At 39.3% G+C, this 24,281-nt stretch overlaps 1 protein-coding gene across 8 annotated transcripts in view; it reads left to right on the forward strand.

The window, feature by feature from the left end:
* NRIP1 (nuclear receptor interacting protein 1) overlaps positions 1 to 24,281 on the forward strand; it is a 69,513-nt gene that overhangs the window by 31,149 nt on the left and 14,083 nt on the right. For 4 of the 8 annotated variants that reach the window (XM_042867431.1, XM_042867433.1, XM_042867432.1 and 1 more), the window contains one exon: positions 15,423 to 15,471. The gene's annotated coding sequence lies outside the window, so the exon portion shown is untranslated. Of the gene's footprint in view, positions 1 to 6,048; positions 6,248 to 7,127; positions 7,306 to 7,554; positions 7,671 to 15,422; positions 15,472 to 24,281 lie in introns of those variants that run through there. The other 4 variants (XM_042867434.1, XM_042867435.1, XM_042867436.1 and 1 more) reach the window with 4 other exon arrangements.

A 24,281-nucleotide genomic window follows, 5' to 3' on the forward strand; every position in this document is an offset into this window, starting at 1 on the left:
CTACTGTGAATACCCATGTAATTCTTGATCAGCATACAAGTTATGTTTTAGAATAAACAGAACTTATGAATGCGTGTAATATGAAGTGTTGGTAGTATTCTTTCATGGATATCTGAAGTAGGAGATGGAGCCTCTGAAATGAACAGTGTTATCCATGCAAGTTGACAGCCTTCTTGTGCTGAGGTGCACCTTGTGGAAAGGAGTCATCAGATCCAGATTTGGAAGGTACTGCTTTTAGCAAAACATTTGAAGAAGTTTCTTGCTGTAAATGTTGGAAGTTGTTGGGTGAGCTAAATAAAAGCTCTGGCTTTACTAGCAGGGGAGAGAGCAAAGAGAGAACTTAATGTAGGGGGCTGACTAGATGTTAAATGAGATCTTGGTAGAACCAGGTAATTTCCTTTCTACTGGTATGAACATTGATAATCTATTAAGATCTTTTCTTTTCCTCTATGGATTTGGAAAGAATTGAAACACTTGATTCCTTCGGTCTATAATTTTTAGCACTTGTCTTACCTGCTACGTTTAAGCAGTAGTCATACTATTATGCAGTAGGAAGCTAAGAATATAACTAGTATGTGTACTAGAATAAGAAAGTTATATTAAGTATACTTGAGACTAATACTGATTATAAAACTTCTCTGCCTTCACTTCTTTATATGTTTTCCATGACTTTAATTACAATGAGTAGAATGTAATTAGATGTAACTAATGCTTCATAACAGTGCTTGTGTGCATTTTCAGACATTTTAAAATGGTTCTAATATTCATGTTCTATCTGTTATTTCAGTACTTAGTTTGTATCTGTTGATGCTTCCATTTTAATGATGGCACTTTTTTTTTTCCTGTATTAGCACTAGTTAATAGTCCAAGCACTATAAAAAAACAATAAAACCAATTTATCCAATTTTCTGTTTGCTCAGGTTACTTAAATATAAGCAGCCTAACTTCTAATTTGCACTTAAAAACAGCAGGGGAAATGTCAGATTTTCTCCACCACAGTGTATCAAAGTATGATGAGAATCATAGCTTAATGCTTCTGTCTGTGGAAGACTCGTGTGCAGTGCCAGACCTTGGGATGCTTGTACTGCAAGGAACACAGGTCAACAACATTGTGTGGCATGGTCTTGGGGCAGTTCTACAGCTGTTCCTTGTTAATACTAGTACCAGTGGGAAGTATCAGCGTTTGCTCCCATGTCATCCTTGTGTTAGCAGGGATGGTTTTATGTAATAATACGTGCTGGGTGATAAAAGATCTGACTGTATAAAACCCTACCTTTTTTTTTTTTTTTAATTTATTTTGGTGCTCGGAGCTACAGTACATATAGATTAACTGCCTTATGCTTAAGGAATGTTAATGTATAGTCAGAATCAGCAGTTAGAAAATGGTAAGATTGAGTCAGTGTGTACAACCTGTACTCCAATTGGTTTTAAAATGCTGCTCTAGTCCGTTACTGAGTTTGCATGGCTACATCTGTGTAAGGAGCCAAGTGGATAGCATTACTTCAGAGAACAATATGCTGCTGTGAAGTTACTGACCATAAGAAATTGTAGCCACAAAGACCATTTTTATCAGTAGGTTAGAAATGTGTGAGTGTCCACCTTTGTAGTTGTTGCAGGGTCATGAGTGCTATTTTCTCCTCATGCGAATATACACGTTGCTGCTCTAACTCTTGAGTTGTGGTTGGATGCTGAGTAACCGCACTTGCTAACTTTTGTGTGAAGTTCTTGCAGCAGTCTGATTATAAAGTTTTTGCTGGACTGTTGTGGCCTTAGAAGAAATACGCTAATTTGTATTTTGGGGTTTTGGTTTCTGCTTCTGGCAGAGCAACACAATCTGTCCAATACTTGGCAGCAACTATGACCTGGCTTGGAAGCTTTTATTCCATCTTTCAGTTGCCCTGTTCAGCTGGAACATTGCAACATTGTGAACTTTGTTTTTTGTTTTGGGAGTTTTCACACCTGATGTTTGGAAAAGCCATAATATAGCTTTGCCTTGCTACACATTGGAGAAAACTTAAAAAACCACCGATATTGCATGTTCAGTTGTGCATGCCATAAAAGTATTTCTTAGTATTTTCTGCAAAACTAACGTGTAACATAAACTACTTAAGTTGGTCTTACCTAATCCTTTTTCCTAGTAACTCTGAGGTAAATTGGAAAGTTTTCTAGGAAATACAGCTCAGGACCCAATACTGAAAAATAACAAAAATAATAATAAAAAAAAAGTGTAATAGGCCAAGTGACCAAACACTTTTTTAAATTTAACTACAACTGGCTGCCTGTGTGGTGTTGTGTTATTCGAAGGACACGAAAAGAATACATTTGTGTAGGACAGTCAACATACCACATGTGTGGATCTGATCAACGTTTGCCAGAGGCCCCAGAATGGATGAGAAGGCATGCTTGGTTCCCATTCCCATGTGGCTGTGAACCAGAGGCAGTCTGGGCCCTTCCCACAAGGCAAGCCTTGAGAACATTCTGAGTCACTGCAGAGGTTACTCTGACATGAAAGCACTGTGGGAACACCGTGGCTCTCTGTCTAAGCATAATAAACACATTAGAAACCTTGGTAGGTCCATGGAAAGCTTCTGCGTTGTACAAGTTCCTCCTCTGCTGATATAAAAGGTACTATTGCTGGCATTGCTGGCAAACTAACGCTTAAGATGGCTAGTTGTTTAACATGGTGAATATCTTGTGAGAAGAGCTGCAGTTCTCAGGAATGACAGTGTGAATTGATTGCGGGAGTAGGTGGAAGATAGTGTTATAACAATTGTGACATAACTGCCAAAGCTGTCCTTCCTCAGCAAACTTAAATATTTAGTTCCTGTGTAATACAGCATAATACTTTACAAAAGCAGACTAACTTGAGCCACTAATGTTCAACCAGAAAAGAATTAGAACACCCTCTGCTGGTATGAATGGCTCTGTTTTCCATTTCTCCTCAAGGACTTTTGGCATTTATCAGATGTTTATCCTAGAAATAGTAAATGACGGTTCTGAACTGTGATGCTGCCTTCTTTTTAATAACCTGAGATTATTTTTGACTCGTTTGTATTTGTTGTTTTCCTCAGAAATTTGATAATTTGTGTAATATCCCTGCTAAAGCAGATGTGAGGATAAGGTGATGCTGTTTTTTTTTTTTTAATCTACTTTTGAAAATAAGAATCTGTATTGTTTGCTAACTAGGAGATGTTTCTTGTTGGCATTGGAGGGTTCTGTGTGCAAATACATTTTTGACAAAACACAGTTAACACATGTATGCTGATAGTCATATCTGAACGGCACCTCCAAATCCATTGGACAAACTTGTGATTTCATGGACTCTCTGTTCCTAGGCCCTTTCTTAGTGGTTATCTCTGTGCTTCTGCTCAAGCTTTTAGAAAGCCTCTGTGTTGCTTGTCAAGTGATGAGCAGTCAAGAGGAAACAGGCTGGCTGAATTTTTTTTGTTGTTCCCCTTACACTCATGTTCTCAAACTCTTCCTAGGCCTGACGCATACTAATATCCTTCCTTGCCAGCTCTGGGTGGCTGAGAAGGAAATCACAAGGTAAGATGAGGTGTGGTCGCTTTCTAAATTCTTCCCTTAAAACACACGTGTGCCCAGTCTTCTGTAGTTATGTGGGTGCTGCTGCAGGCACCCAAAGCAGCCTTTTGGCAATCCAGCATTTCCTGAGGGCCCGGGGCTGTGTGGGGCTTCTTGGAACCGTTTGGGCAGCTGGCAGTAGCATTGAGCTATGGGGAGAGGAGGGCAGCCGCTACAGAGAGCCTGCTCAGTATTAATAACAGCACCATTCTTAGTAAATGGTTGCTTACATAATTTTGTTATGAAAGAATGCTGCTGGTTGAACCGTTGAATCTCTGCCACATGTGAAAGCAGCGTCCCTTCAGCACTGCCTGCTGCGAGAGAAGGGTTAAGAGTAGACAACATCCAGTCAAAGACCTTGTTTTTAATTTTGCCTCTCACACGGGCACAGATCCGGCTAAGAGCAGCCCAGATTAGTTCGGAAAAACCTTTGAAGAGATTTAAGATGTCCTTCAGCCAGTTTGAAGGTTTTTGTCTTGCAAATCCAGTACAAGGGCGCCTGCAGGCATCTCGACCCTTGCTGTGCTGCTGATGCAGCTCAAGGTCACGCTAACCCGCCCTGTGACATTCAACAACAAAAAAAAAAATTATGCGGTGAAACTGCTTCAGCGTTCAGCCAACCAACAACTTCCTCAGTTCCTCACTAAAGGAAGAAGGGTGTATTTTTTTTCTTTTTCTTTTTTTTTTTCTTTCTTTTTTCTGGCTTCGTAGGTTTTTGCTGCAGGAAATAATCCAGGATTTCTGGTGTGTGTGATGACAAGGTCATTTCTTAATTAGAACACATGTAAAGAACAAAGCTAAATGGCTTCAAAACAGCTTTGTAGTTGATGGAGAGGATTTAAATTATTTAAAGAGATAGTCACCCAAGTATGATGGAAACGGAATTCTAAACACATTAACTCTTTCAGTACTCCACAGCTTCCATATGCTACTGAAAAGAAAATGTCAAACTTGATGAGCAATGCTGCAACTGCTGATAAATGAACGTTTTTTGCATCTATTTATAGCTGAGATTGCGTTACGCTTTCCCTTATCGGAGTTGGGAAAGCCAGATATTTATTTATGACTCAGTTACGGTGAAATATTCTGCACTGGCCAAGGATTGAGAGGTAGCCATAGGAAACAGCTTCCTAGGTATCAGAGATTTGATTTCTAGCATGCTTTGTGTTTTAGTGACTGTGGTGGTGAATACATGCCTGACTTGTGGAGTGAGCATACATTCGGTATTGCTTCTGAAATACTACTGGAAGAAATTTGGACTATGTTAAAGGAGGGTTTGGGATTGAAAGGAGAGAATCAACAGTGTAAATGGCAACTCCACGTGGTTTTGAAGTATCAGCCATTTGAAAGACCTGGCTGTAGGAGGGATCTTGGAATTTGAGTTTTGTTCCTTATATTTGTTTGACTCAGAGTACCTAAATGCAAAGGCATTGGTTGAGCTGTAGCTTGGGTGTTTGCCTTTTAACTCCGGATCCCCGTAGTCCGGTCCCTCCGCGTTTATCTCTGATGTGACGTCGGGGTCTGCGCTGTGAGCTTCCCGTGCCCGTGGTCGGCCGCTCCGCATGGCGCCCCCTGTCGGAAGGGCGGCCAGCAGCACTTGCCGCGCTGGGGGAGCGGAGCCTGCCCGGCTCAGCAGGGCCGCACAGCAGCAACGGCACGGAGTAGGTAAGGGCTTTGCTAGCAGATTGGATGCAGGCTGTGTTTGTGCTCAGAGATGCTCCTGCGTGATGCGTCAGACACCTGAAATGTGGAAGAACACATCATCTTTCTCTAGCCAAAAGTTATGCGCACCAATCTGCAAGTTAGGTGTTTCAAGTGTAAAAGACATCAAGTATACTGGGGCTTTGCCTCTTGTTCTTTTGTTAGTTTGTTGTTTTTTTTTTTTTTTCCCCTGGTTAAATCTTGTGCAGCTGGAGCACGAGGTGCAGCAAATGTCAAATGTCAGGCTGAAATGGAGTATGTTGGCTGCAGACGGATTGTCCTGGCTCCCGGAGCCTCCTTGGGAGAAGGGGGAAGCTTCATTTGGCAGCACGGGCAGGGAGAGCAGGCACTGCAACTTCTGTCCTCTCTGGGCTACTGCTTCTTTCTGCCTGCACTGCCCATCTCAGTTCAGGCTTGTGGGAGGGAAACGGTAGAGGATAGGATAGCAGGCTGCACACGAGAAAAATGGATGGGGCAAGACGGATATGCTGTGTGAAATCTGTATGCCCTTGCCTAGGGTGTGCTGTGCCCTTAATATTATGGGAGACCTAAGCTCACCTGCTAGTAATTTCTAATTTACTGTCCTAATTCATCGATTTGTTATCACTAATTGTACTTCATTTACTTCAATGTAGTTTCCAGTACCTAAAGGGTTGAAAGGTTGCTGTAATTGGCACCCGCAGCTGCTCTTTCTTTTGACAGGGGATAATTTTGCAGCCTATGCTTTGTGTGACAGCTGCCTAATTGGGCATTCTCCCCTTGTAGCAAGCCTGCCTCCTCCAGCCTCCCTGCTGACAAATGGTGGTGGATTATAGATGAGGACACGCTGACCCGTTCGACCTTGCTGAGACAGCGGGGAGGGGCCTCCTGCTACTTGAGGGAAGCTTTGGGTCATTTAAAGGACAAGGTCATGAGCCAGGTGGGGAAATGACATGATATCACATGACAATAGCCCGATGACACGGTCAGTATGTCAAGGACAAACTCATCAGTATTGATTATGCTGCTTTTTCATAGCGTATCTGTGAAGCCATTGATATTTCAAAACTATTTTGCTAATTTATTCTAGGTAAAGTGCCAAACGCTATTTTCAGGGTTATTTTTAGGAGTATTTGTACAGTATTTTCTTCTAAGTACTGATCACATACAAAAGCAGTTATTAAAACCCTGTCAATAATAATTTAGAGGATTCATTTTGATGGTTTTCATAAAATGTTCATCTGCAGGAACTATAAAGAAAATACCGAGAAGGAAGAAAATCTCTGCTTTTAAATTGCAGCATTCCACTTCTAATTCCTACTTAGTAGGCACATGTAACGATCTTTGTGATAACACATGTGTTCACTTGTATCTGGTTATTGGAATGTGAGGAGTCTCTAAATAAAAAGAACCAAAGAGAAAAGTGAAATATAAATTGGGTGTTTAAAGAAAAACTCTTCCATTGGCTCAGGAGGGATACAGTGAAGATAATGCTTAGCCTATTTTAAGCTATACCAGCCAATAAAAACCTGCTAAGTGGGTTTTAGAAAATATGTTGTGAATACAAGTGACAATATTTTGAGAGCATCTTCATGTTGCATTTCGATGCTAATAAAGTTCAAGGTAAATGAAGAGCTTGTTTGACATTTGCATGTTAGACAATAATAAAATGCTTGCTTGAGGAGTAATCGGGCTGCTGGGTTGGTTATGTTAAGAGGTAAGGATAAATACAGTTGAAAAGAAAACTCCCTTTGAAGGAAGTTGTTACCCATTTTTGAACTTTAATGGTATCATTCTATTTTAGCCTCCACCCAGCAGTCTATGTTGCACACATGCCTGTGCAGCGCACACACACTTGCACCAGCACACAGGCACGTACGGATACATGCAGCAGGAGCAGAGTTTCTGAAACAGTCTGCTAAGTATAGAGGGAAGTGTTCACTTTAGCACACGGTTCGCCTTTCTGTGAAATCTGATTTGGTGTTGGATGCTGTTGTGTCTGAATCTCGTCAGTTCACCAGGATGTAATTTTACTCCCCTGAGGTAAAAAGCCGTCAGTGGTAAAGTGTGATAAATTAGTTCACGCAAATAGATGCGCGTGTGTGTGTGCGTGTTTAATTCTGACCTTGCTGTGCATGTGTTTAGCTGCTCTCGGTGCCCTAGTCAAGCCTGGTGGAGGTTTAATCCCGTGCCCTTGTACACGTATACTTGATTAGTAGTTGTGGTTATCTCGGCAGAAGACATTCCGCCCTCCTCCTTGTATTGGTCGGGACCTGGGCATTGGGGAGTCAAGTCGAAGGAGAAAGAAAAGAGATTTTTCATTAGTATTCTATGAAAGCCTTACTGTCTGCAGAACAAATTGATTGCTACAGCGTACCTGTGCTTGGCACCACTGCTGTGAAAGAAAGGTATGGTTGTAATCTGTTTTATTGTATTACATATTGTGACACTCCAGGAATGCTTAACGTTCAGCTCTTCTGTGGCACGTGCTAGAAGTCTAAGCAAAGAAAAATACGTGGATGAATGAAAAGTCTGTGAGCCTGTTGTATCTGCAGCTTTGTTTACTACAAAGAACTCGGTAGCCCCTGCTAACGAGGCAAATTTATTGTATATGCCAATGGCAATGTAAGAAGGTTGGCAATGGAGTTCTGTTTCATTTTCAGTTACAGCTGTGTTAGTAGCGGCTGCATGACTATACAGATAAAATTCCAGTTAATGCTTTAAGTGGGGGGGGCTTGGTTTAACTTTTATTAAGATGATAAAAGAGAAATATATTTGAACATTGATGCGTTTGCCTCTTTAAATGAAAATGGCTTTTTTTCCCCTAGGTCTTTTATCAGCTGCACTGGTCCCGCATCCGGGGGTGGGAGGGAGGAAGGTGGTATGTGAGGGAATGTACAAAGGCAGGAAAATCTTAGATGTGCTGGTATGATAAGCAGAACTGGAACATAGCTGAGAAAAGTCTTAAAGTATTTGAGCCTTCGGTTCTCCCACCACACAGCCCAATCATGTAAATATGCACCCACTTTTTAGCAAGAAAGCCAGCGCCGTTCATTTTCTCAACTCCATTGCAGACTTTACGCAGTTGATTCTCTAGTTTTATAAATGCTTAGTTGATCTCAGTTGTGTTTGCAAAATAGGAAGTGCTCCACTAATAAGATTCAGGCTGTTTCACAGAGGGCTGTGATTAGAGCTTCATTCTTGGCATCACTAAGTTGTGTTTGTGATTATTGGGATGTTTGCTTGTGGTCATTCCAAAACATCCGAAGTATCTGCTCTGGTCATGTAGATGTTTCCAACTAATCAAGTTCAGGACAGGTGGCAGACTTGTCCCGGATGTTTAGGTCTGGATGCAGACCTAACATAATAACCTGATGAGAAAATGAAAATCCATCTTTGCCAGTGTGCTGTTGCTATATGCAAACGGAGGTATCTGTGACATTCTCTCTCTGCTCGTTGTCCCAGCAGGTGACAAGTAAATGGACTCCTTTAAGGAAATGAAAGACGTGGAAAATGCTGTATGCTGAAGAGCAGTCATGCACTATAATAGCTACTTCTGTCTTATGGCCTTGCAGACTTAAGATTAACACTTTATAGATGTGTGGTATATTTATGAGTATTTGCTTGAGCAAATTTACACCTCCCAAAGAGTATGAATACAGCCTTATGTATGTAAGTCATTTATCATCTAGATCCTTTGACAGCTAAGAAAATTTCTGAGAATCCCAGATGCTGTGCTGTGATTGTTTGTACTCAAATGACTAATTTAATTAAAACTAATTAGTCAAAACGTATTTATTCACAGCAAATATTTTGTGAGTGAGCTGTTCTTCCCTCTGGAGTTCTTTTGGAAAGCTATATAAGTGCCTGTTGTTACAAATGGTCATAGAAATAGCTGCAAAACTTTCACAGCAGATCATAAGATAAAGGGAATTGGTCATTTTAAACAAAATTTTGAAAGTTAAAAATGATACTACTGTAGAAATAGTTAAATTGCATCTGAAATTCCATATTGACTTCTTTGTAGACTTTAACCAGTTAGTGGAAAGTACTGAGTTCTGAAGAAAGTGTTACATACAGAGCAGTCCTGCATTTCGATGCAATTAACTTCTGTTCATAAATAATTCAACCTGTGACTTTAATTTAAGGATTGGAGGAAAAGAAAATGATGTGATGAAATCTGCAGTCCTTGAAAACGCTTTACTGATCTGTGACTGCTGTGAGACTTCGTGTAACTCCTCTTCTTTTTTTTTTTTTTGAGTAGAGCCAGCTGTGGGAGTTGGGTTGTATATCTCTTCCCCTTTCCTTCCCCCTAATTTTCCCCCAGTCATTAGTTTATTGACAGCGATAGGAGGTAGATTCTTTAGTTTGCAGAGGGGAGATAGTGGACAGTGTGTTTTTGGCATCTCAGTTGCCCTAGTGTTGTGGTGTGTGTCAGCATGGGGAGCATGTGATTCGTCTGAGTTTGTTTTCTTAAAGGGAAAGTAGAAAGCTGTTTGTAGAACGAAAACTTACACTGCCAGCTTTATTGAATCAGCATGCATGAAAGCAGTAAAATCTGCATGATGATTTTGGAATACAATGTGACCTGGGGTGGTTGCTCTATTAGAAAACCACTCTTAGCATGGAGGCAGGCAGTTGATTCCACTGTTGATTGACCGTGTAGCACAGTCTTTCCTTTGGAGACATATAACCAAGTTTTAAGTGGGAGCTGATGTTTGAGCGTATTGTCAGGTGGGGCAGATTTTAGTAGGAAATTTGGGTTTAGGTGCTTTTTGAACTGTAGCTGTGCCCTCCCTGAGCTTGTGAAGTGCCTGTTGCCTGCATCTACCCCCTGTCTTTGTTAGCATGCTTTAGCATTGGTAAAGTGGTAAAGAAGAGGAATTTCAGTTGTTGCATAACTTTTCTGAGTAACTAGATCATGTGCGTGCAGATATCAAAGACAGTATTAACTCAGTGCTGTAGCTACCAGATTCCTCTTAATGCTGAAGGCAGTTGTGTAATTAAAAGCCTTGTGTACTGAACTGAGACCAGTGCTAAACCTCTTGAGGAAATTATTTTGTCTATTATGTTGGTTAACTTTCCCTAAAAATTAAGTGTTGCTGACTTCCCATTAATGTGATGGGGGAGAATTTTTATAAGACTTAATAAAATGAACCTGAGCATTATTTTTTTCCTGACTACTGGATAAAACATCTGCAGTAGCAGATGTGGTTTGAGTGATTGACTGAGATAGAACCATTAATGAAAGGGCTGCTTCCAGGGGCAAATGTGGTAAGATATGAAAGTGAAAAGCTGTGCTTAAAAACAACTTTGTACGTTTTTAAGATGTTCTCATAATGTAATTGTGACTTGTTTCTTTTAGTGGCATGAATGCCCGATTGGGATAACAGTAAATGACTTAGGTTAGATGAGGTGATTAGTATTCTTTGTTTTGTCTTTTCTCTTGGAAAACTTTGAGCTTGTTAAAAGTTCCAAACACTTAGTTTTTATTTTACGTTTTTTCTTCCACTTGTTTGAATCTTTGCTTCTACAGCATCAACCTTAGATGGTTTAATTAGCTGCTTATGAGTAGTTACAAAATTTGGAATACTGCTACTCTTCCCAACTTTTGCATGTTCTGTAAAGCCAATGGCAGTTGTTCAAGGTATTTTCTTTCTCTCATGCATAGGGGAACTATGATGGATATTTGAAAATTCTACAAATGAATTTCCACGGTAACCATGTTTGGGATTTTTAGTGATATTAGCCAAGTTTAAAAGCTTCTTATATGAATAAAATGTTAAGATCAACTTTAAATGTATGTACTTTGAAGACTGTCTTGTTAGTTCCAAGCATGGAATTTGAGATTATAAGAACTAGTGGGAAAAATATTAATATTGGTTATTAAGGGGTGAATATTCTTCCTATCCTTTTGGCTCTGTTTAAATGGAAGGCAAACTCATTTTGCCAGGCTGAAGTTCTAGTCGCTCATGCAGAGTCCACAGGAACCTCAGTCAAGCTTGGCATGATTCAGTGTTCCAGAACCTGGGCAGCACTGAGAAGTTCTGTAGCTCTTAAAAAAAGACACCTGCATGAGCATACTTGCTCTGTCAGTTTCATGCACCCCTCCTTTGTAGCTCTGCTTAGAGCACGGACTGCCAGAGTTGGGTTTTGTTTACTTGTGCGTGCAAATGAATGCTCAGCCTGTTGCTAATCTATCTGAGAAATCCAGTGCTGAATGTATTGCAGCTCAATTAGACCAACAAAAAGCAGACTGCCTGCTTTCTAAAGCAGGGAAATAAAAATGGCTCTGTTGGGGAAGGAAGTGCTTAGAGAGATGTATAAGCATTTATATATACTTCATTTTGAAAGGTCCTTGCTTCTGGATAAAAAGGACTTCATTGCTGTGGGGTTATCAGCTGCTGCTACAGTTGTTCTAACCCCAACGAACTCAGTAGACTTTGGCCATCATAGACAAATCTCTGAAAAAGAGGGGAAAACTGGTGGGATGTACGTTGATATTGGTTAGGGTTTTGGTCAGAAATAAGTGTGTTTTCTTGCACTCTGATACTATCCAGAAGCTTCCAATGTGGTTTAGACCCATACAGTGTGCATGATGAGAGGTCTTGGTGAACAGAGCAGGAGTGAAATTACTATAGTCAGTGTGCAGTGAGCAGCAGCAGCCTAGTATCAGATGTTCAGATGTCAGACTGAAATAGGTCTTTGGCAACTCGGATGCCTCTTACTTGTCATTAGTTTGCTTTTTGTTTGTGAGTGGGCTTTTTTCATGATCTCATCTTATATGTAGGTAATGCAGAATTGAATTTTTTAGTTCACTGAAGTCATGAGCAGTTTGAGATTATTTTATTTTCCAGGCTCGTGTTGTAAATAGGTAGTTCAAGAGAATTTGTTTTGTAGTTGGGAATGGTGCCTATTGTCTGTGACTTGATGTTGAATTATACTGAAGTTCTTTGTTTTTTTTTTAAATGGAGCTCCTAAATTGTGGTTAAAGAAAAAGCTGCTGCTCAGGATGCTCAGCTTCAGGCACTTTCTTCTCAGCTGCTTTTTTTTTTTTTTTTTTTTTTTTTACCAGTACTATAATTTTGAGAAAGAGAAAATCATTTCATGGAAGGGTAGTTCAGATGCACATTTTCCATAATTTGCAAGTACGGACTACTGCAGAATTACAGCTGACAGTACAATCAATGGAGGAACACATCTCTTATTAACAGTTCTGTGCTTCTAAGAACACTTCTAGCACTCTCCAAGGCTTATGAAGTCACTATGTCAGGGGGTTCTTACAGCATTCAGCACGCCATGATGGAGTGCAAAACAATTTGTAATTAAAAATGAGTGGATGAGCTTTACCGTGCAAAAATTAAACTCATAATCAAATTTGCCAGTCGAACAAAGGAAGATGTTTAATGAGAGGTTTTAGTGGCACTACCTGGAAAAGCAGAGATCTTACTTGAATATCCTTATCAAATAGTTGAAAGTTGGTGTAAAACTGTTGTAAATACTACTACCTTCCCGTGATTGATCTGTAAGGAATATAAATAGAACCTGCTCTTAGAAAGTATCTATTTGCTTTAAGGTAATTCAAGGCAAACAAACTGATTAATTGAGAAGGAAAAAAAATATTCTGTTGCATGTTACATTGAGATATATTAGCAGAAAGGCATATGTTGTTGTTCTGTGCTCTTTTGAACTGATCATGTTTCATCAGGCAGTTGACAAAACCAATTTGCATTCAATGTTCATTTTGTTTCTCATACGTAAAAATGAATTACAAGAACAGAGTTCTGTCTATTTAGAATCTTCATTTTGGAATTTTTTTAAATGAGTGGTTTGTTTTGGTCTGAATCGAGATGGTAGTCCTGCTTCTCCTTTCTCAACAACAAATTACAGAGTTGGGATGTTTTGGATCTTCCAATCTTCCCTCTTGTTCAATTGCTCAAGATCAGTGTAAAAGCAATACTAACATCCTCAGATTTTGACTTCTTATCCATATGCTTTTTACCATGCTGTTTATTTTAGTTCAGGGAAATTACTTTTTGCATCAGTACTGTAGAAACCACACTACCTAGAATTTCATCCCTACCTTTATATTTTAAAGAAAGAGGCTGTCTGTTTCTTCTTACAGTGTGCACTATTCTGTAGTCTTGTTCCTGCTCTCCTTCAGAATGCCACACTTCTGAAACTGCTTCCCCGGCAGCTTGGATAACTTGTCTGCCTTCGCTTACCATCTTCTCTTCCTGAAATCTATCTTTTCTCTACAAAATTCTTTTTCTGCTCAGCTGTCCCTGTCTTTGTAAGCACTTCGGGGTAACAGTCTGAATTTATAGGTATATAAAGTGTTTTACAATAGTAATTATGCCATACAGTGTATCCCAGCAAATGTCAAGCACAGACAGACTTGTTCCCATAAACCTGGCAGAATGTAAAGAGGCAAGTGGAATTAGCATCCGAGTAGGTTATTCTTGGTAAGCCGAACTGTTCACCTTTAGAAAGTTTAGAAAGTGCTTAAGGAGCAGAAATCAGACCCAGTAAACCCAATCTCCCTAATTTGATGAGTGGGAGGAGAAAGTATGTTTAAAAAATAAATAAATAAGCAAATGTGGACACGTGCAGAAATAAGCCTGCTGTTTGGGCTCACAAGGCTATCTCACTAAGGCAGCTGAGACAGAAAGCTTTCTTTGTTTCATTGAACTAGGTCTTGGGTTTATGTTTAACTGTTCTTTGGGACAGGTAATTTCTCTGCTTTAAAATTCCAATTTAGAAATTTCCGTGTTCATGTTGGCTTTGGCACCAGTCTCTATCGTGATTAAATAAATAACCAAGTGTTGTCATCCTGATAATCAGTTGTTCTAGGAGCAGTGTTTCCTTCCTCTGTTCTGGTCTTTCTGGTCAGTCTTCTGCGTGTGCTTACTGAGTGAAAACAGCTTGCAGCAGGGTAGAGATCCCTTTGTTGTACCAGCCAGGAATGGAAAGAGCTCTTCCTAACTCCTTAGGAGCAGCAACACAAGAGAAGCCCTTTTGCAGTGTATTTTAGCCCTTCTGTACCACTTTCTCCATGTCGTATGTGGTTTTCAATGTTGGGATTTTTTTTCTCTTCTAAGAGGAAGAGAAAAAGGTTTATTCTGGAGGCCAATTCTAAGGCTTCCAGTTGTTGACCAGCAGACCTCACATTATTGACGTGCTTAGCATCTCACAGGTACAGATGCATAGATTTTTAAACTTCATATAAGTTATGATTTCCTGAGGGAAAGAGGACAAATAGAGAAGGCTGTGAATCTCTGACGAAAGGCAAGCAACATACATAATCTGTGTTTTTGCACGTGATTTGTCAGAGCTACTTCAGTGGATTTTGATTAATTTTTATTATGATGACTTGTCAAGTGCAAGCCTCAAGAGTGCAGTTGGGTTTTTTTTGTCTGGGGAACAGTGCAAAAACATAGCGGATTTCCTGTGTGAGAGGTGCCTGAATATTTTGTTAAAAACAGATGTTTGTGCAAACGTGAGCAATGGAAGAAGGACACAATAAGCGGTTAGGCTATGTGGGCAGAAGCGAAAGAGTTACTAATGTCTGTAGAACTCAAATGAGAAATTTTAAACCACATGTAGAGTAAGAGAAAAACAGTTTAACTTGAAGGTCTGAACAGGCACCGTCTTGAAGGAAATGATTACAGTAACAGCTGTGCTCTATGTAGTGCAGAATGGTGGTTTGGTGTTTGTAATGTAGAAGCATTGGGAGTTGAAGACTAAATGAAGGTAACTGGTACGGAGAAATGAGAGGAGAAGTAATATTTTAGAAAAGCAGAATGCAGTGTCAATGGTGTCATGAGTAGGGGGACAGCAGTAATATCAGAATAATTGTATTGATTTGTATTGACTGATTACTTTTTCTAGGACAGGATGAAAAAATCCATCACACTCTTCTGGCGTGTTACCCCTTACCAGCTTGTTCAACTCTTACACAGTAATCAAGCTCTGATATTATCAGAAACTAACCCCACAAGTATAATCAATTTTAGGGGAAAACTTAGTCTCTTGAAACATCCTTTAGAAGTAAGAAGGACTTGTTTTCATGAACTAATAGGAAAGTCATCCATTAACTGTTAAAATTGCTCTCCATTTTCAGTTTCTACATTCTGACTTAATATATTTATTTTTGGCAGGGTGGAGCGAAAAGCAGATTGATAGAGCTCCAGCACTGACGCTTTCAAGGTATGAGCTTCTGACCGTGAACTTAAAGCCTACTATACTGTATCTTTTTGATTGTTTGTTTTGCTTCATATCTAAATCGCACTAGCTTTGGTCCTTATCCTTCCTAAGAATTCTGAGTCAGATTATGGTTTATTTCACATGCCCAGATAATTTTTGATCTGAGATTGTTAACTTGGCATCTGCTGAAAGCATCCCAAGAAGCTGGAGATGTGATCAACTGACTACTAGAACTTCTGGCCTTCTCTTGATAAATGGATTTTAAATTGTATTTGGTTGTTACAGAAGAGTGGGGGCAGTTCCCCTCCCTACCGTATTCCCTACTGCTTTGCTTTTGTTGCTCTTTTTGACTTGTACCTCTGCTGATCCAGTGTCACTCACTTCAGTATTAATTTGATATTTGTGAGTCATCTATCAGTTCACTTAGGTTCTGCAGAAATGTATGAGTTTGAACTTGTAAGATACCACATCGACATTACCATTGATAAAGTTCCTTGGTATCATTCAAGTTTAGCAACAGAGACAGAATGAAAACCTTTGGCTTTTGGCTTTATCCTTTTAACCACTCTAAAAAACAACAACAACAAAAAAAAAAGCATATGATATTTAGTAAGAATATATGCAGCCAATGAAACTTTTACCTTCTGGTTGCTGACAATGCCTTACTATATATTGATTCAGAAAACACTGGAGTTGCTTATTGATGGTATATTGAACTGGGAAACGATTCTGTCAAGGAAAGATGGCTTTATATAATACAAGGGACATAGGTTGTGACCCATCAGCTGTGCTCAAATCTCTACCAGGGCAGACTAAGTTGGAAATAATATCTAGCCTGATCAGCTAAATTGACAGAGTGGTGGTTTTTTGGATGCTGTTAGATAATGACTTTATACTCTACATAGGAGACTTCAAGTTGCATAAACTGTCTTTGCTTACTGTGCTTGTGACAGCGTTGCTTTGTTTTATGACAGGTTCCTTCTCTCTGTACTTAACCAGTAGGCATTAAATAGACAGCCTAAAATTGTAATTACAATTCTGGTTTATTCCTGTGTTGTTTCCCCCCCACACTCTGCAATGTTAGAAAGGCTTACAGAAAGGAGTTTACTGTCTTCCCCCTATTGCCTTTGTTACTGCTAGTTTAATTTGTTAGGCTTTCAGCACATGGCAAAAGATCACCTGCTGTGCAGGTGTGTGTTGAGCAACTTGAGGAACAGGCGAGCTGGTATAATCATTCTGGTCTAGTTTAGAATAGGAAATCTTGCTCTATGCCCTGAATAATGACTGATTATATTGTAAACTGCATTCAGATCTTGAAGGTGAACATGCTTTCATTAAGTTCTAGAACTCCAACTTGACTGGACTCTAATACTGGTTATTCACTATGATGTGCGTCCGTTTATCATGTGCCTAATTCTGCAATATTAAGATATGTTGCGTAAAATTTGATGCCTCTTTGGTGCAGGGATCTTTATGTGTGCCTAATTTTCCCATTATTTTGGTGTCTTATTAAAATCCATAGATGTAATTTGTCAGTAAAAATAAGTTTTATAAAATGAGTGGAATTACTGTTTTACCATTTGTCTATATGTTATTTTGACTACAAAAATCCATTGATTTGAAATTTCGCATAAACATGAAAAAGGACATTGTTTTTAAAACTGGCATAAAAATTCCTTTATGGAATTAAACAGAGCAGCCAGCCCAGTGCTTCAAGATGATCAGTTGCTGTGGACTACTTTACTGAGTTGATCAGACAGAGGTACTTTCGTCATTGTGCTAGCTGACATTTGGTTTTGTTTTCTCCTGGCTAACCATTCATTCATTGCTGTTAGTCATTACCTCCTTTTAAAAGACAACACACTGAAAATAGCTTACATCTTCAGGCTCTCTTTGCTGAGAGCTTTGACTCTGCCCATTAAAGTCTTCTATAGGGAAATAAAATAGACATTTCATGTCTGAAATGCAATTCTATTTTGTCACAGTGTAAAAAAAAAAAAATAAACAAACAAAAAATTAAATAATCCCACTGCCCATTGATAGTGGTCTACTACATCCCTTTGACTTGAAAAGCATGCAGTTTGATCCCAAATTCAGAAGTAGCTGAAGTCCCCTGCTCCTGCAGGGGTTGTAGAGGGTGAGCTTGTGTTTAGCAGGAGAAAAAAAAAAAAGCTGCTGATGTCTTTTAGTTCAGATTAATTTTCATAATCAAATCAAGTGGAAAGTTTGTAATATAAAGAAAGGCCTGATATGATATGATATGCAATGGAACTTATTTACAAGCTTGATTGAAGTGAAAGAATTTTTGTGCCTTGGACTTCTTTTGTGTGCACTAATAATAAACTTAAGCTATTGAACTCCAAATAGGCTTGATTTTAAGTGTCAGTTAACTATACACTTACAGGTGTTTCTTCAAATGGTTTTGGATGTAAGATGTTTTGTACGTTTTCATGTGTGTTTGATTCTCAGAGAAAGTGTCATTAATTTGCAGATGTTGAATGAACCTCTGATGTTTTTAATCTTGAATTATAATAATTGCCTGATATTTGTGCATATATGTGTATTTATTTTTCCTTCCTCACACTTCAGTGTCTGGGTAAAAGGGTGTTGAGGGGGAGACCTTATTGCTTTCTTCCAATATCTGAAAGGTGTTTACAGCGAGAGCAGGGTTGGTCTCTTCTCACTGGTGACAGGTGACAGCATGAGGGCAAATGGCCTCAAGTTGCACCAGGATAGGTTTAGGTTGGATATCAGGAAAAACGTGTTTACAGAAAGGGTGGTTAAGCACTGGAATAGGCTCCCCAGGGAGGTGGTTGTGTCACCATCCTTGGATGTGTTTAAAAACCATCTGGATGTGGTGCTCAGGGATGTGATTTAGCAGAGGATTGTTAGAGTTAGGCTAGTATGGTTAGCTTGTGGTTGGACATCTTTGGATGATCTTCAAGGTCTTCCAACCTGAGCAATTCTGTGATTCTGTGTGTGCAGCCTTTTGTAGTGTAGGAAAGGTAGAAATTGCACTTTAATATACCTTCTTCCATTTTGTTCAAAGGGGTTAAAAAAAAAAGTTAACAGAATAGTATTGCCCTAATGTCTAAAATTTTACTCAGTTTGATCTTAACCAGTGACTGTTTTAGGATATCATGAATCAGTATCAGAGCTAGAAACGCCTATGCTGTTGTGCTGAGAAGCTTGCATGCCAGGCTTCAGGAGTGGTTTGTGTCTGGCTGTAGTAACTCAGGTGATACATGAACAGACCTATTCATAGGCATAGCGCTCCCTAAATATAAACTGTTCCCAGTCATGTCTAGACTGACATCAGAACTGTACTTGTGCAAGCCATGCTGTTCTTCAGGTTCTAGTTATTAGAAGGAACATCTCAGCTTTGTGATGGTGTTGCAGGTTTGAATGTTGTGTGCCTTTGTGTTGCTCAGTATACCTTTTCTTTCTGCTGTTTTTGTCAGAAGGTGTCCATTGCAATTGACCAACAAGATAAATATTCTTATATATATATATATATAAATATTCAGCGCATTTCAAGCTTTGAGAATGTATCAGTAGATGAGTGGATTGATAGATCAGTAAATGAATTCCATTTCTAACTGTTCTTACTCAACCTCTGAGTTTTAATGATTATTTCAACTGTTGCTATAGTGTTTAACCTGCTCAATTGCACGACGTTCAGCATTAGAGAAGCTTTCTGGGAGAAGACTGTTGTCCTGATTACAGAAGAAGTTAGTTTGATTGTATTCTGCATAGATCATGTGTTACAAGTTCTTAATTGTTTTATTAAATTGAGAAATATATGCTGTGCCCACAGCTAGTAAAGATAAATGAGTGTTAAAGCGCACCTACAATTGTTATAGAAAAGCAAGCAGCTCAGAGTACATGACTACATAAACTGAGGTCTTTATTCTGTAGCAGTGGTCTCCTTCTGGATTTGTGACTTAATACTGTTGAATAGTACAAAAAAGATTGCAAAAAGTGGTATCTTCCATTTGTTTTTCATTTAATATAATTGCTCCTTGTTTATTTGACAACCTGCCAAACTTCTTTTGTTAATGTAAACAAGCAGAGGTCAGCTGCTTTTAAAGGTGGGGAATACTTAAACTTAGAATGCACCAATGTAAAGAAAATACAGTGGTATTTCTGGTAAGTGTACTAAGAGGAGGGGAAAAAACAGCAACCAGCACCAGGAGCTTTGATCAAATGCCAGCTCTTACATCAGTCCTCTTTGTAATCTTTCTTGCTGATCTGTGACCTTGACCTTGTGTTTGTGTTTGTATGTCAAATCTATTTTAGGGATGGGCAAACTAAGTTCAGTTTAGTAGGATTTATACTGCAGCTTCATAGGATGCCTCAGTACAATATAAAAATATTCTGGTTGTTCTATTTGTGTGTATAAATTATGCATACATGTATATGTGTAGTACGCATTTTTTAAATTCTGCTTAGGAGATGCTTCTTAAAGGCATCTTCATCTGACTAGTAAAGTCATCAGAGACAGTCTGCCTGGGTTTCTTCCTAGAGAATCTCAACAGGTAGAGATACTTCTGCTGTTTGCTTTTGGCACAAGTGTGGTTTGAATCTAAAAAGTAGGCTCTGTCCTTTGTCCTACACGCTTCTCCAGACACGTTTCTCAGACATCCCCACATGGAGAACAGTGAAGCAAGCATTCTGTGGCATTTTGGGAGGTTCCTTTGGTGACATTGAGGCCCTTAGTCCTACTTACCCAGTAGGAGCTTTATGTAAGAACACTTGTGTCAGTGGAAGGAAGGTGATGAGCAAGCAGCTGAAGGTCCATGGAGTCATGTGTTCTGGCAGCAGCTTCACTCTTAAATTAGACAAATTTCTGTAGAACCATGTTTTTATATACATCTAAATGTGCAGCTTCTGAACTAGTCTGTTTTATTTATTACTGGACTTCTTCATGGTGAAGACTTTTTCCTACAAAATGATGAGACTCACTAGCAGCCAGTTAATGATTTGCTGGTGCTGTGATTGTTCAACAGGGTTCTTGGGCACAGGCTTAATTTTAGATGGAAGCTGGTTTTGTAACTGGCATTGTAGGCATATGACTTTATAAAGGCTTAGTAAACTTGTTGGTTTGAGATGTGCTTTGAAAGGTGGTCCCAAATTAGCTGATACTTATAATGCTTGTCATTTTCTTTTTTTTCCAACATAAAATTTGAGAAATTATTTCAGAATGTTTCCCTTTGTACTGTAGGGTAGTTAAGCATTTCCACTTGCTGGCCTTCCATTATTCTTACAGTGGCTTTTCATCAGCACAAACAAAGTAAAAGTTTGCATTGTTGTTTTTTTTTTATCTAAGTCAGTATTTTAGCTGTTCCAACTTGACTTGAGGTTTAGGTCAGTATGGTTCATGGATGTGTGTGCAGCACAATTCCTAAAATTTGAGAGTGTTGTTAAGTAATCATCCCTGTCCATTGGTATGACTTAAAAGGCTTTCAGTATTTTCGTTGGAAATTGATGAGTATTTTCAGGTAAACTCTGGCACAGTTTAAAGATGAGAAATTTCTGTGACATTCTTCACAGGATGTTGTTAGCTTTTTCTCCCCAAAATTCACTTAAATTTGTTCTTATGTTACAGATTCATTTCTGTTGATGTTTTTGCTACTTAGGAGAAAAAAATCGATTTTGTAATTGAACTAGAAAAAACCTTCTAGTTAATGCGGCCTTTTCCTTTTCCACTTAGCTGAAATTATATGAGCCTTTCCTGTGTCCTTACCTTTGGAAACATGACCTACAGAAGACTCAATTCTCATTAAAATAGAAATAATATTGTTCTTTCACTTAAATGAAAATAAAAAGGAATCTATCTGTATCTATATATAAATATATAGATTTGAGATGAGGCATAGGTCATTCTGGAACTAATGCCTCCTTTTATTTCCATGGAAGCTACAACAGATACAAAGAGCACAATAACACTATTTGAGCAAGTTCTGAGCTACAAAACACTATTTTTCAGCATAGTCAACACCATCAGCTATGCATTTTTACCAGTGATAAGCAGGAGCCTGTATGCATACGTGTATGGAAAAAAACATCTGCTCCAGCAGAGTTGACTCACTGTTTCACAGCAGCTGTGATGGTGTGTTGCTAGGAAAATGTGGCCCTCACAATAAAATAAATCAGGCCCAAGAGATAGAAGTCGCCAAACCCTCAGACCATGTGATTGGTGTGGTATGACAGTCTAGCCAAGATGGCAATGTGCTCCTCAGTCTTTCAAACTGATACGGGGCCTGGCATTTTGGTGTTGCAGGAGAATGGTTATCTTCTTCTCTGGCCTGATTCTGGAAGTTGAAGCCTTCAGCTTAATCGGTTTTGCAGTATAATGTAATGGTTAGAGTTTGCCTGGGTTCCAGGATATTGACAAGAATCCCCCTTTCCTATCCCAAAAGACAACACACATCCTTTTACCTACTGAGGGCCGCTTCTTGAACTTTTTCTTCAGTGGGAAATTCACCTGTTGTTACTCCATGGACTGCCATTTTAACTCCAGCTTATAGCGGTGACATCACATCTCCTTACCAGTAATGATGCAATTTGTGAAACTGTCATCTTCAACCTTGTGTTGGTTCAGTAGGTCCTAACAAACTTTCATATGGTGTCTTCTGTTTCTCTGTGAGAAACTGTGAGACCCGATGTGTGCAAAGTTAATGGTATTCCAACATTGCCACCATTGTTTTCAATGCATTGAATCCCATATTCAGCTTTGTATGCAGTTCCCTGCTTGTAATGCACTTATTTGTGTGAGTGAGCTGATTATACTGTGTCAGCTGTCCATGGCCAGCCAGAACGTGGCTTGTCTTTTACACTGCTATCACCACTGCTGAAATGCATCACCTCCCATCTGTTGCGTGACAATAAAATGTAGTGGAATATTGTCAGGAAGGTTGAGTCTCTATCACCATACCACCGCTATCTACCTCTGACATCATGGACCACATATAATAATGAAATTGGAGGCATCACTTTTGGAGCAGCCCTTCTGCATATATAATTGAATATTATGTGAGTGTGATCCCATATCTTACTATGGAATTACTGTGTGGGCTTTTTTTTACTTTAGTTGAAACCTATTCTGCAGAAAATTTAAAAAAAAAAAAAAAAAGTAGCTCATTCATAGCTAGCCATGAGACACTTGGTCCCCCATGGTTGCACTGTCAGTTAACATTTCTACACATCTGATATGTGTTGAAGGTATCTACATGCAATAATCGTAAGGTAAAACCATGATTGTCCTGAAGTCACTGTATATTAATCACTTTATATTAATCAAGTTGCATTCTTGGGGAACTGACACTGTTAAGAGCAAAATCGTTTGTTAGGGGAAGGTGGTGAAATAGAAGTCTGGATGTTAGATTTCTTTTAATTATGTAAATAATTATGAAGTAAGCAATATATGAAGATTGGGAAGATGCATCCTCTGTCCACTCCACTGTACCTATTAGTATATTTTTTTTAAAATAAATGATAAATTTGTTGAGCCTGTTTGCTTTTGATATCCTTGGTATTTGTTGAGAAACAGCTTCAGAGGCAGTCCTAGATGCTGAATATTCACTTCCTTCACAAGTGATATTTAGAAATTGATATTGCTCTTATTAGAGCAATGTGTTTTTGGAGGAAAGCAGGTCCTGATCAAGAAATGAACTCAAAGGTACCCTTTGCATCACGCTTACAAATACTACTGAAGGAGCACTTCTTTTTATTTCAGTGATAAGAAGTATATGTGTGTGAGTCTCTGCAAAGGAATTAACTGAAATTTACATAAAATACTCGATTATCGGTGTAATCAAAAGTGACATGGGTGTCTGTAAGCTATGGGGTAGCCAACATTGCTAGGGCTTTTGGTCTCCCATGTGAAGATACTTTGCCTCTTAATTTGACATGTTCCAGCTTCTGCATCTCTCCTCGCATGTGCATTAATAAAATTGTGTCTCTTTGCATCCCTTCAGGTTATTGTGTCAACTTTTAGGGGATCAATCTTCTGCACAACTTACCAAAACCTGACTGTTTAAGCAGCTGAAATCATCTGAAGGCTTTGTCTGGCCTGATGTAGCTTTCTTCCTTTCAATTCAAACCTTAAAACTTCTGCTAACGCCGGAAAGTAAGGTCAGGATTGCTTTTGGCAGTACAGAGCCTAACTTAGCACCAGGGAAAAGAAGCATAGCCAGCAGATTGAGAGAGGTGATTCTGTCAGTCTACTCTGTGCTGGTGAGACTTCACCTGGAGTACTGTGTCCACAGTGAAGTCTCTGAGTAGTTGATATGAGAGAGGCATAGATCTGTTGGAACGTGTTCAGAGGAAGGCTACAAAAATGATCCAAGGGACGGCACACCTCTCCTACAAGGGCAGACAGAGAGCTGGGGTTGTTCAGCCTAGGGAATAGAAGGCTGCAGGGGGTCCTGAAAGTGGCCTTTCAGTATCTGAAGATGGATATAAGAAAGGACTGGATCTGTTGTGACAGGACATGGAGAAATTATTTCAAACTAAAAGAGGGGAGATTTAAGTTGGTATAAAGAAGGAACATTTACAGATAAGGGTGATGAGACAGTGGAACAGGATGCCCCGAGAGGTGGTGGGTGCCCTATTCCTGGAGACATCCAAGGTCAGGCTGGACAGGGTTCTGAGCAACCTGATCTAGCCCTAGGTGTCTCTATTTATTGCAGGATTTGGACTAGATAGCCCTTAAGGGTCCCTTCTAACTCAAACGATTTTATGAATCTATGAAAAGGTTCTCCTGCCCTGTCATTTTAAAGGGTGAGTGGTGATTCTGCAGGACTGTGGCA

This window comes from Lagopus leucura, unplaced genomic scaffold, assembly GCF_019238085.1.
Source record: "Lagopus leucura isolate 7727_CA_CO unplaced genomic scaffold, USGS_WTPT01 Super-Scaffold_100001, whole genome shotgun sequence".
NCBI classification, from domain to species: domain Eukaryota; kingdom Metazoa; phylum Chordata; class Aves; order Galliformes; family Phasianidae; genus Lagopus; species Lagopus leucura.